Source organism: Cavia porcellus, unplaced genomic scaffold (genome assembly GCF_034190915.1).
Source record: "Cavia porcellus strain 051 isolate PalLab524CR breed Dunkin Hartley unplaced genomic scaffold, mCavPor4.1 scaffold_28, whole genome shotgun sequence".
Taxonomy (NCBI): domain Eukaryota; kingdom Metazoa; phylum Chordata; class Mammalia; order Rodentia; family Caviidae; genus Cavia; species Cavia porcellus.
Genome location: NW_026947511.1, coordinates 3,228,942 through 3,237,704, shown reverse-complemented (window position 1 = coordinate 3,237,704; position 8,763 = coordinate 3,228,942). Strand labels below are relative to the sequence as shown.

The following is an 8,763-nucleotide window of genomic DNA, read 5'->3' as shown; positions in this document are numbered from 1 at the left end:
GGGTCGTGAGTTCCATCCTCGGTACCGATTAAAAAAAAAATCTGAGTGCCTTAGAAGAACATAAAAATGAGTGTGCCTAACAGGAAATTTTTCCTTCTCTGGCCTGGAAATATGACACAAGTGATTGTAATTAGTGCAGGAGGATGTGAGAGGGAGGGAGGATGCTGTGGGTCCTAAAACTTCATTTTCCTGGATTCAGAAATGGAAGTGAAAAGACAGGAAAATGTACGCTTAATGCTGATTCTTCGTAAAAGCAAAAGTCTGGGAATGTTCATTTCTGAAAGTAACAGATTGATCAGCTTTAGCTACAGCTTGGAATATTGTAAAACAGTATTTAACCACTGTTTTTTGAGACAGACTCTGGCTGTGTAGCTCAGGCTGGCCTCTAACTCGTGGCAATCCTCCTGCTTCAGCCTCCCCAGTGCCAGAATTACAATGGGCACCACCCTGCATGGCCTTGAATTCTATTTTATGGGAACAGATATTGGTGTGGGATAAAAGAGGTCACATGGTGCCGTGGGCTCCAGGCTCTCTGAAACAAGATGTATGGTACGACACCATCCAGCTAAATGTTTTAAAACGTGTACAGTTTAGGCTTCGTGCCCAAATGTTGAGATGATGTGGAGTTCGGTGTGCTGTTCTGTTTTCAGTCTGTGTGCCCTGAATGGGCAGATCTGTGGAACTTAAATAAGATACTAACTGAACACACATCTTACGGTGTCTTTCAAAATGCCCAGTGATTAAGTAAAAGGAAAAGGAACCAGAGATGGGGGTGCACAGCGGGCACAAAGCGGCTCGAAGTGGGCTGAAGAGTGCAGCTTTCCGGGGCCAGAGAGCCTGTCATCCCGCATCTCTTTGAGAGGACACCTCACTGTTCACCTACTGCTCCTCTGGGAAAGGACCAGGAGCAGAGCTGGAGGTGGCATGGATGTGTCCCAGCAGGTGGGGGAGGTGCGTGCTCTGCCCTCCCTGCCCCTTCTTTCTCCCCCCACTTTTCCCTCCCTCCCTCCTTTCCCCTTCTCTCTCCCTCCTCTCTCCCTTCCCTTCTTGTTTTCTCACAGAGTGCGATCCACCCTCCTAGCACACAGTCCAGGGTAGAACACAGCGCTGGGGACTGTGAGCTCATGGGGTGGGGCAGATGCCTGAGGGATTCCGTGACCTAACAGAGACATTGATCCTTTGGCAGAGGCCTCCTGACCTCCCTTCCCTGGCTCTGGCAGTTATCAGCCTCTCTGCTGAGTCTGTCTGAGATTTCTCCTGTGAGTGCTACCAGCAGCATTTGTCTTTCTGTGTCTACTGGCAGCTAACCCAGGGTTATTCCTGTCCTTCTGCATGGTGAGGGGAAGCTCCTCTCTCAGTCTGGAGGCTGAGCCCTGTCCCCTTCCTACGCAGGCACACATCCTGTGAGTGCAGGCAGCTGTCAGTTCCCATGCCGTTCATCAAATCTCTCCTTCCCCTGAGTGAGCATCTATAAATCTTGGCACATCCTGTGTCCAGGTGATTAATCACTGATGTCTGGGATGCCAGAGCAGAAAGAATCGGAATCAGAATTTTATGTACTGCATCTGTACAGCTATACCTATATATCAGAGTGTAGACATAACAGGATTTTATCTGTAAACATATATTTATTTATATATGTGTGTATTTTATATTTTAAGGGAACCTTATATAATATATACATATATATTTTATATATAACCTTAAATAATTTATACATACATCATTCTGTATTATATTGTTTTATATTTATGCAAACATAAGTCACACAGCTATTGAGAATAATTTTGCAGTGATCATACTGTGTATAGATGTATAAATACCTGTTTATACACATGCTTCTGTTTACATGCATGGGAAACATTTTCCCCGTCCCTGCATCATCAGAGGCACTTAGCTGACTCCTTACCCTGGCTCTGTGGTGGTCCACTTTCTTGCTGCTGGGACACAGTGCCCAGCCCTCAAAGATTTAATGTGGCTCACAGAGTCAAAGGGCCCAGTCTGTGCTCAGCTGGCTCCAGAGTAGAACCATCACAATGGAAGGTTGTGGTGGAGATGCTCATTGCCTGGTGCTGGGAAGCACAGTAGGGGAACAGCCCGAGAGGGAGGGACAAAGGGTCACACCTTTCCAAAGCCACACCCCCAAGGTCCCCAAGGCTACACCTCCAGGACCCACTCAGACACACCCAGAAGTGTGCTTTGCTGATCCCCACCTGACTTCAGCAATCTAATGGACAGCAGCTGTCTGTCACAGCTATTGAGAATAATTCCTTGGTGACTATAGGAGCACAGATGTGTCTCCCGCGTACTGACCTCAGTTCCTTTGGACACACACCCACCAGGGGAGCTGCCTGGTCATTCTTTTTGTGTTCATTTTTGAGGAATCTCCATTCTATTTCCTATTACAGTAGCATCATTTTATTTTTTTTTCCAATAGTATACAAATTCTTCCTTTTATCCACATCCTTGCCAGTACTTTTTACTCTCTTTTTTTGATATTGACCATCTGGATAAGTGTGAGGTGACATCTCACTGTGGTTTTGACTTGCCTTTGCCTTGTCGTTAGTGCTGTTTAGTGCTGACACCATCTGTGTGTCTTTCTGGGAGAAATGTCTACTTGGGCCCTATGTCCTTTCAAAACTTGGGTTATTTGTCTTCTGATTATTGAGTTTCTCATCTATTTTGGAAACTATTCCTTTATCAGATACATGGGTTACAAATATTTTCTCCCACTTTGTGGGCTGCCTTTTTGTTTTATTTTTTCCCTTTACTTTGCATAAAATTTTTAGTTTCATCCAAAGTAGGAAGTTTCTTTAAAAAGACAAATGATTGTCCTGTCAGCAAGACAGTTTGTAGGGAGAGCCAGCACCATGGGGGAGCCTGCAGCTGCCTCCTCTGAGGGCTGTGGCATCTACTCCCTTCTCCCAGGGTGAAGCAGCAGAGCATGGGCTCCTGGCACTCTCTGCCTCTCTCCCTCTCCCCTCCTGCTCTTGGTCCATGTCTTTTCTCCTCTCAGGTTTCTTTCTGGTTTTGTTTGCCATTTCCAATGATGAGTTTGAAACTCACTTTTGAAGATGGGCTTGGCCCCTCTTATTTGGAAACTTGGATATCCTTAAGGATAAAACCTTCATTGATTTTCTGATTGTTGCTGTGTCTGGAATCTCTGCACACCAGCTGTGGATCAGTTGGACACAGGGAAATGTTCAGCTCTAAGGAAGGCACAGTTGATTGGTGGGGTGTGGAAGGGAGAGCTGGATGTGGTCATCATAGGCTTTCTAGAAGATTCTGAGTGTGAGGTCTATGTGGCACTGGAAGAGGTGTATTCAGGCTTGGAGGAAGGGAGTAATGTTTCCACCAGAAGGGTTTTTTTTTGCAATAGCAGGAAGCATTCAAGAGACCAACTCATGACAAAGAACTTAAAGAGAGGTCTAAGAGAGAGATCGTGCACCCACGTTCACAGCAGCTAAGAGGCAGGTCCCCACTGGGAGGATGGAGCTGAGCTGCTCCTCACTGTGCATCAGGGGAACCTCAGCCACTCTGAGGACAAACCTGGCCATCAGAGCACACACCCCACCGCTTCCTACAGGGCAGTGACACCTGCACCCTTACCCCATGCCCACATCACCCCAAAATCAGATGCCTAGCGGCAGCCCTGCTAGCACTCTGCAGCCTATACCAACTCATCAATTCTGAACTCACTTCCCTTCCCTCTGTTGCTTCCTTGGAAACCACAGTACAGACTCAGAGGCTGTTCCCCACCATCCCCTCCATCCCTCATTACCCAGAGCCCCTCCATGTAGCACTGTGTGGCCTGCTGTCCTCCCTCCTCTGGGACCTGTGAGTGAAAAACTGGCTTTTCAGTGGCTGCATCTTCTGGTCTGTCAATCACTCCATCCAAGAATAAAAATAAAACATGTTTAGAAAACAGCCATTCTGAAAGTGCCCACTGAAAGTGACCCTTCCCACATTTCTAAAGCACCTGAGAGCATCTCACTGTGTTGGGAATCACTGTTTGAAAGTGTCCTGTGGGTAGAAGGATGTCCCTATATGGAAGCTGGGGAATACTCCCTGCTCCGCATGGATACACATCAAGCTCCATGGAGATCCAATGCTTTCCTCTGTTTTTCCATCTTTCTTTGTTAAGTCACAGCACAGCACAGTGTGACCCCAACACCATGAGCCCATGTGAATGGGGTACAGGATTATTCCCTGGCCATTCAGAGCTGACCCACAAGCATCTGGTCTGCCTCAAGAGTTTTCATTCCATAAACTCTCCTTTATGTCTTTCTAACTAGATTGGATTCTGCTTGATCTGTCTAATTTCATTGACTTCCTCTTTTATCACTATCAGTTTTCTTGGAGGTGGTACTAATTAGCAGCCTCCATAAGCCAGCAGGCCGTTTCTTGGAGGAGAACAGCTCAGTGGAAACTGAGGGCCTCTGCACGTATTAATTGTTAGGTCTGGGAGAAGGGGGAAGAGAGAAGAAGAAGTCCGCGGGAGGAATGGAGCGGAGTGGACGGCCGTAAAAGTAGTGGTCAGCGGTGGCTTTATTCTGGGAATGCGGGGAGGGGGCCCCCGCCGCCGGCCCCGGGCGCAGCATTGCGCCTGGGGCGGGTGGTCTCTCTCTCTCTCTGGCGAACTCTCTCCGGCGAACTCCCTCTGGCAAAACTCTCTCGGACACGTGGCGTGGGGGATCTAAATAGCTTAAGCTTAGGGCAGTGCCCCAAAGGCCATTAGGGATGCACAGATATCCCATTGGCGCACAGGTCCTTAAGGATGGGGATACAGAATCACAATCAAGTCCATAGGGGGCAGGGTGGGGGAGGAGTTTAGCTGCAGCCTTTTCTGGCTACAGTGTTTCATCTGGGCCGGCAACTCTTTCATATCCCGTCTTCTGGTTATTAGGAAAAGGGGCGAAGATCTCTCTCTGTAACTACTTCCTGCTGGCTGAGGGCACTGTATTGGGGTCTAGGGGAGTTTGACGGGATGAAGGTTGATGCCCAGGTAGACACTGATGCCAGGTGTTTTAGCCAGGACAACTTCACTGGTGAATGTATGTATGTCAGACTGAAAAAACAAAGAGACATAATGTTATTAGGAGACATGGCACTATTATATTTAAGGACCCAGGTGAGGTAGATAGGAAGGTGACTTTGGTTTTGAGATGGTATTTTATCAGGGTGACGTTGAGGTGGCAAGGCAGAATTCTGAAAAATAAACGTGGGATTAGGAGGAGTGAAGTTATGAGAGGTGTTTACTCCCCCCTATGAAAGCATAAAAGTTAAAAGGTAGGTAGGTAAGGCTTGTCTCTGGTATATATGATGTTGGAGTCTGTAGGCAACCGTGTTAAGGACTCCTGCTATAGAAATGATTATTAATAGAATGTAACAAATTAAGAATCAAACTGGACAACAAAACATGACAACCTGTGAGTCATAAGGCAGAGATGAGCATCAAAAGGATGGTTAGATCTAGGGCCTGAGTGATGTGAGACCAGAATGGCAGTTTAAAAGGGAATAAAAGCATTTTATGATTTAGGACTGGGACCTATAAATGGCATAGGTTGACCATCAATACCATGTCATAGAGATTGATTTAATATAGCAACCTGAATACTCAGGAAGAATCCTGTATATATGGCCTCTATGTCCACAAATATAGAGAATATCTTACCTGAGACTGTAGTGTGACTTGGAATCTGAGACGGACACCTTAAAGGGGGCTGTTGTTGTGTTGAACCCCCTCAGCCTCCAGCAGCGATTTTTTGTCAGTGACGAATCTGGCAGTGTCGACATTTTTTATGAGGGCTAGAACTTAGGATGGCTTACCCACTCTCTGGTGGCTAGGACAGTCCAGTAGCCCTGGAGTAAGGTCTCAAAGAATGCCAGGATGGGACATTTTTGTCCAGTATCTTCTGCTGCATTTGAGCGTGGTCCATGGAGGGGGCAGGCAGCTCCACCTTGTGTAGGTTTACCTGTCTCAGAACTCCAAGTGTCACAAGTGTTAAAAATATAAAAAACCATATTAAGATCTCTCTAAGGTTTGAAGGTCAAGTTTTGCCTTTTTGTTTGGGATTTGGACTATAGTAGAATTAAGTAAGTATAGGTTTAGCAATCTTATGAATAAATCAAAACTGATATAATACTGTCAGATTTTGAACACAGTTACTTTTAAAGTTGTTATTTGCAGTACTATGAATCAAGACAAATAAAATAAAACTTTGAAGAAAACCCTTGTCTTGAAATAGAGCTAGTGGTTCCCAGCAAAAAGGAATTTATAAGCTTAGTTGTTAAACAGGAGATTGGTGAAGGCTTTGATAAATAAGGTTGGTAAAATAAAATAAAACTTTGAAGAAAACCCTTGTCTTGAAATAGAGCTAGTGGTTTCCAGCAAAAAGGAATTTATAACCTTAGTTGTTAAACAGGAGGTGGTGAAGGCTTTGATTGATAAACAAGGCTGATAAAATTATCCGGTGGCCAGTAACTTTGATTAAACGGTTTGAGAATTGTAATAAAAAGGCATCTCTTGAGCGGAGCCAAATTGTAAAAAAAGCATGCCTGAGCAGAGCCGCTGAGCTGCCGTGTGTGCGGTGCCGTGGAGAGGTAGGCAAGGAACCGTAGAGTGGGCGGGGCGAACGCGGGACACCGTAAGCAGACAACGGAGGCTTACCGTGACGCGCTAAGCGGCGCAGGGAAATGACGTCGTTCTGCTGCGATCGCGTAAGGGGGTGGGGCTTGGAGGCCCCGAGTGGTGATCCCAGTTAACGCCTGGCGTCAATGGGAGCTGCAGCTCGCGTTCGGTCCCCCGGAGGGACGGGGAGACGGCCGAGGCGGGCGACAGAGGGAGTGGCCGCGTCCCGGAGGGGCGGGGCGGCGGCAGAGGCAGTCAGAGGCACGGCTTGCTGGCTGCTCGGAGCCCCGCGCGCGTGGGGCGGGGCGACAGAGGGGGTGGCCGCATCCCGGAGGGGCGGCGCGGCGGCCAAGGCGGTGGCTGTGCCCCGGAGGGGCGGGGCGACGGCCGAGGTGGGCAGCAGAGATGGTGGCCGCATCCCGGAGGGGCGGCGCAGCGGCAGAGGCAGTCAGAGGCATGGCTTGCTTGTTGTAAGGAGCCCCGTGTGTGGGGCAGGGTGTGGCCGCGGGAGAGGCACAGCGTGAAGTTAGGTGGGCTTTGTTTTGAAAGGCTCACGGCCGTGCCAGAGCTGGGCGCGCTGTGAAAGCCACGGCTTTTGGGCGGCTATGGCGGGCGGCGTATGGCGCAGGGACGAAAAGAAAGAAAAAAGGCTGTTTTTAAAATTAAAAGCAGTTTGATGTGAATTTTAGGTTTGTCTGGTCTTATTTAACCTCGGGAGAACGGCGTAAAGTGGGAAACAAAAGGGAGAGGAGCCAGGCGCGGGCGGAGCCAATGAACGGGAAGGGCTGGGGCTCGAGCCGCTGCGCCGGCGAAATAAACAGAGCTAAAACGTGGTGGGAGGGGGGCGAGAGAGGCGCCTGGCGCAGAGGAGCCAGGCGCGGGCCCCCCCTGGGGTGACCAGGCCCTGCGGGCCACGCGGGAGACCATCTCATGACCGCGGGACCAGCGGCGCCGAGGCGGCGCGCGGAGGCGGCGCGTGGCAGGGAGGGAGAGGAGCCGCGCTGGGAAAGAAAGCTGCTTTAAAAGTTTTGTAAAGGGCCCTCGCGCCCAGAGCCGCTGCGCCGGCAAAAGAAAGGGAGCTATAACGTGGGGGGGGGGAAGAGGCGCCGGGTGTGGGGCCCCCCCCCCGGGGTGACTAGGCCTCGCGGGCCACGCGGGAGACCGTCTTATGACCGCGGGACCAGCGGCGCCGAGGCGGCGCGCGGAGGCAGCGCGCAGCGGGGAGGGATCCGCGCCGGGAAAGAAAGCCGCTTGAAAAGTCCTGTAAAAGGCCCCCCCGCCCAGAGCCGCCCCGCCGGGGAAAGAAAGGGAGCCACAACGTGGTTAGGGCGCGGCCCACCCCCCCTGGGGTGACCAGGCCTCACGGGCCACGCGGAAGGCCGTCATGACTGTGGGACCGGCGGCGCCGAGGCTGTGAGCGGGAGCCGGAAGAAGGGCGCGCGAGTCGGGGACACAGGAACAAAAGAGCGCACGCTGGGAAAGAAACAGCCTGTTTTAAAAGTTATCAGGGGAGTTAATTACCCGAGTGGTAGTGGATTTTTGACTGCAGAAGTAAAGAAATTTTAACAGCAGGGGGACTATAAAACAAAACCGAGAAAAGTATAGTCTCTCACCTGCCGCCGAGTCACAGGGCACCATCTGTTAGGTCTGGGAGAAGGGGGAGGAGAGAAGAAGAAGTCCGCGGGAGGAATGGAGCGGAGTGGACGGCCGTAAAAGTAGTGGTCAGCGGTGGCTTTATTCTGGGAATGCGGGGAGGGGGCCCCCGCCGCCGGCCCCGGGCGCAGCATTAACTTCACTCCTCCTAATCCCACGTTTATTTTTCAGAATTCTGCCTTGCCACCTCAACGTCACCCTGATAAAATACCATCTCAAAACCAAAGTCACCTTCCTATCTACCTCACCTGGGTCCTTAAATATAATAGTGCCATGTCTCCTAATAACATTATGTCTCTTTGTTTTTTCAGTCTGACATACATACATTCACCAGTGAAGTTGTCCTGGCTAAAACACCTGGCATCAGTGTCTACCTGGGCATCAACCTTCATCCCGTCAAACTCCCCTAGACCCCAATACAGTGCCCTCAGCCAGCAGGAAGTAGTTACAGAGAGAGATCTTCGCCCCTTTTCCTAATA

General features: G+C 49.9%; 1 long non-coding RNA gene across 3 annotated transcripts; it reads right to left on the bottom strand.

The window, feature by feature from the left end:
* Nucleotides 1-4,530: 4,530 nt before the first annotated feature.
* LOC134473791 (uncharacterized) lies at nucleotides 4,531-8,295 on the bottom strand. 3 transcript variants are annotated; one of them, XR_010044216.1, is made up of 2 exons: nucleotides 8,245-8,295; nucleotides 4,531-5,208 (listed from the first exon to the last, which is right to left on the bottom strand). It is a non-coding gene; the product is annotated as an uncharacterized LOC134473791 (long non-coding RNA). The 3 variants fall into 3 exon arrangements; XR_010044214.1 differs by lacking the exon at nucleotides 8,245-8,295 and adding an exon at nucleotides 6,671-7,683; XR_010044215.1 differs by lacking the exon at nucleotides 8,245-8,295 and adding an exon at nucleotides 5,675-6,664.
* Nucleotides 8,296-8,763: the final 468 nt, after the last annotated feature.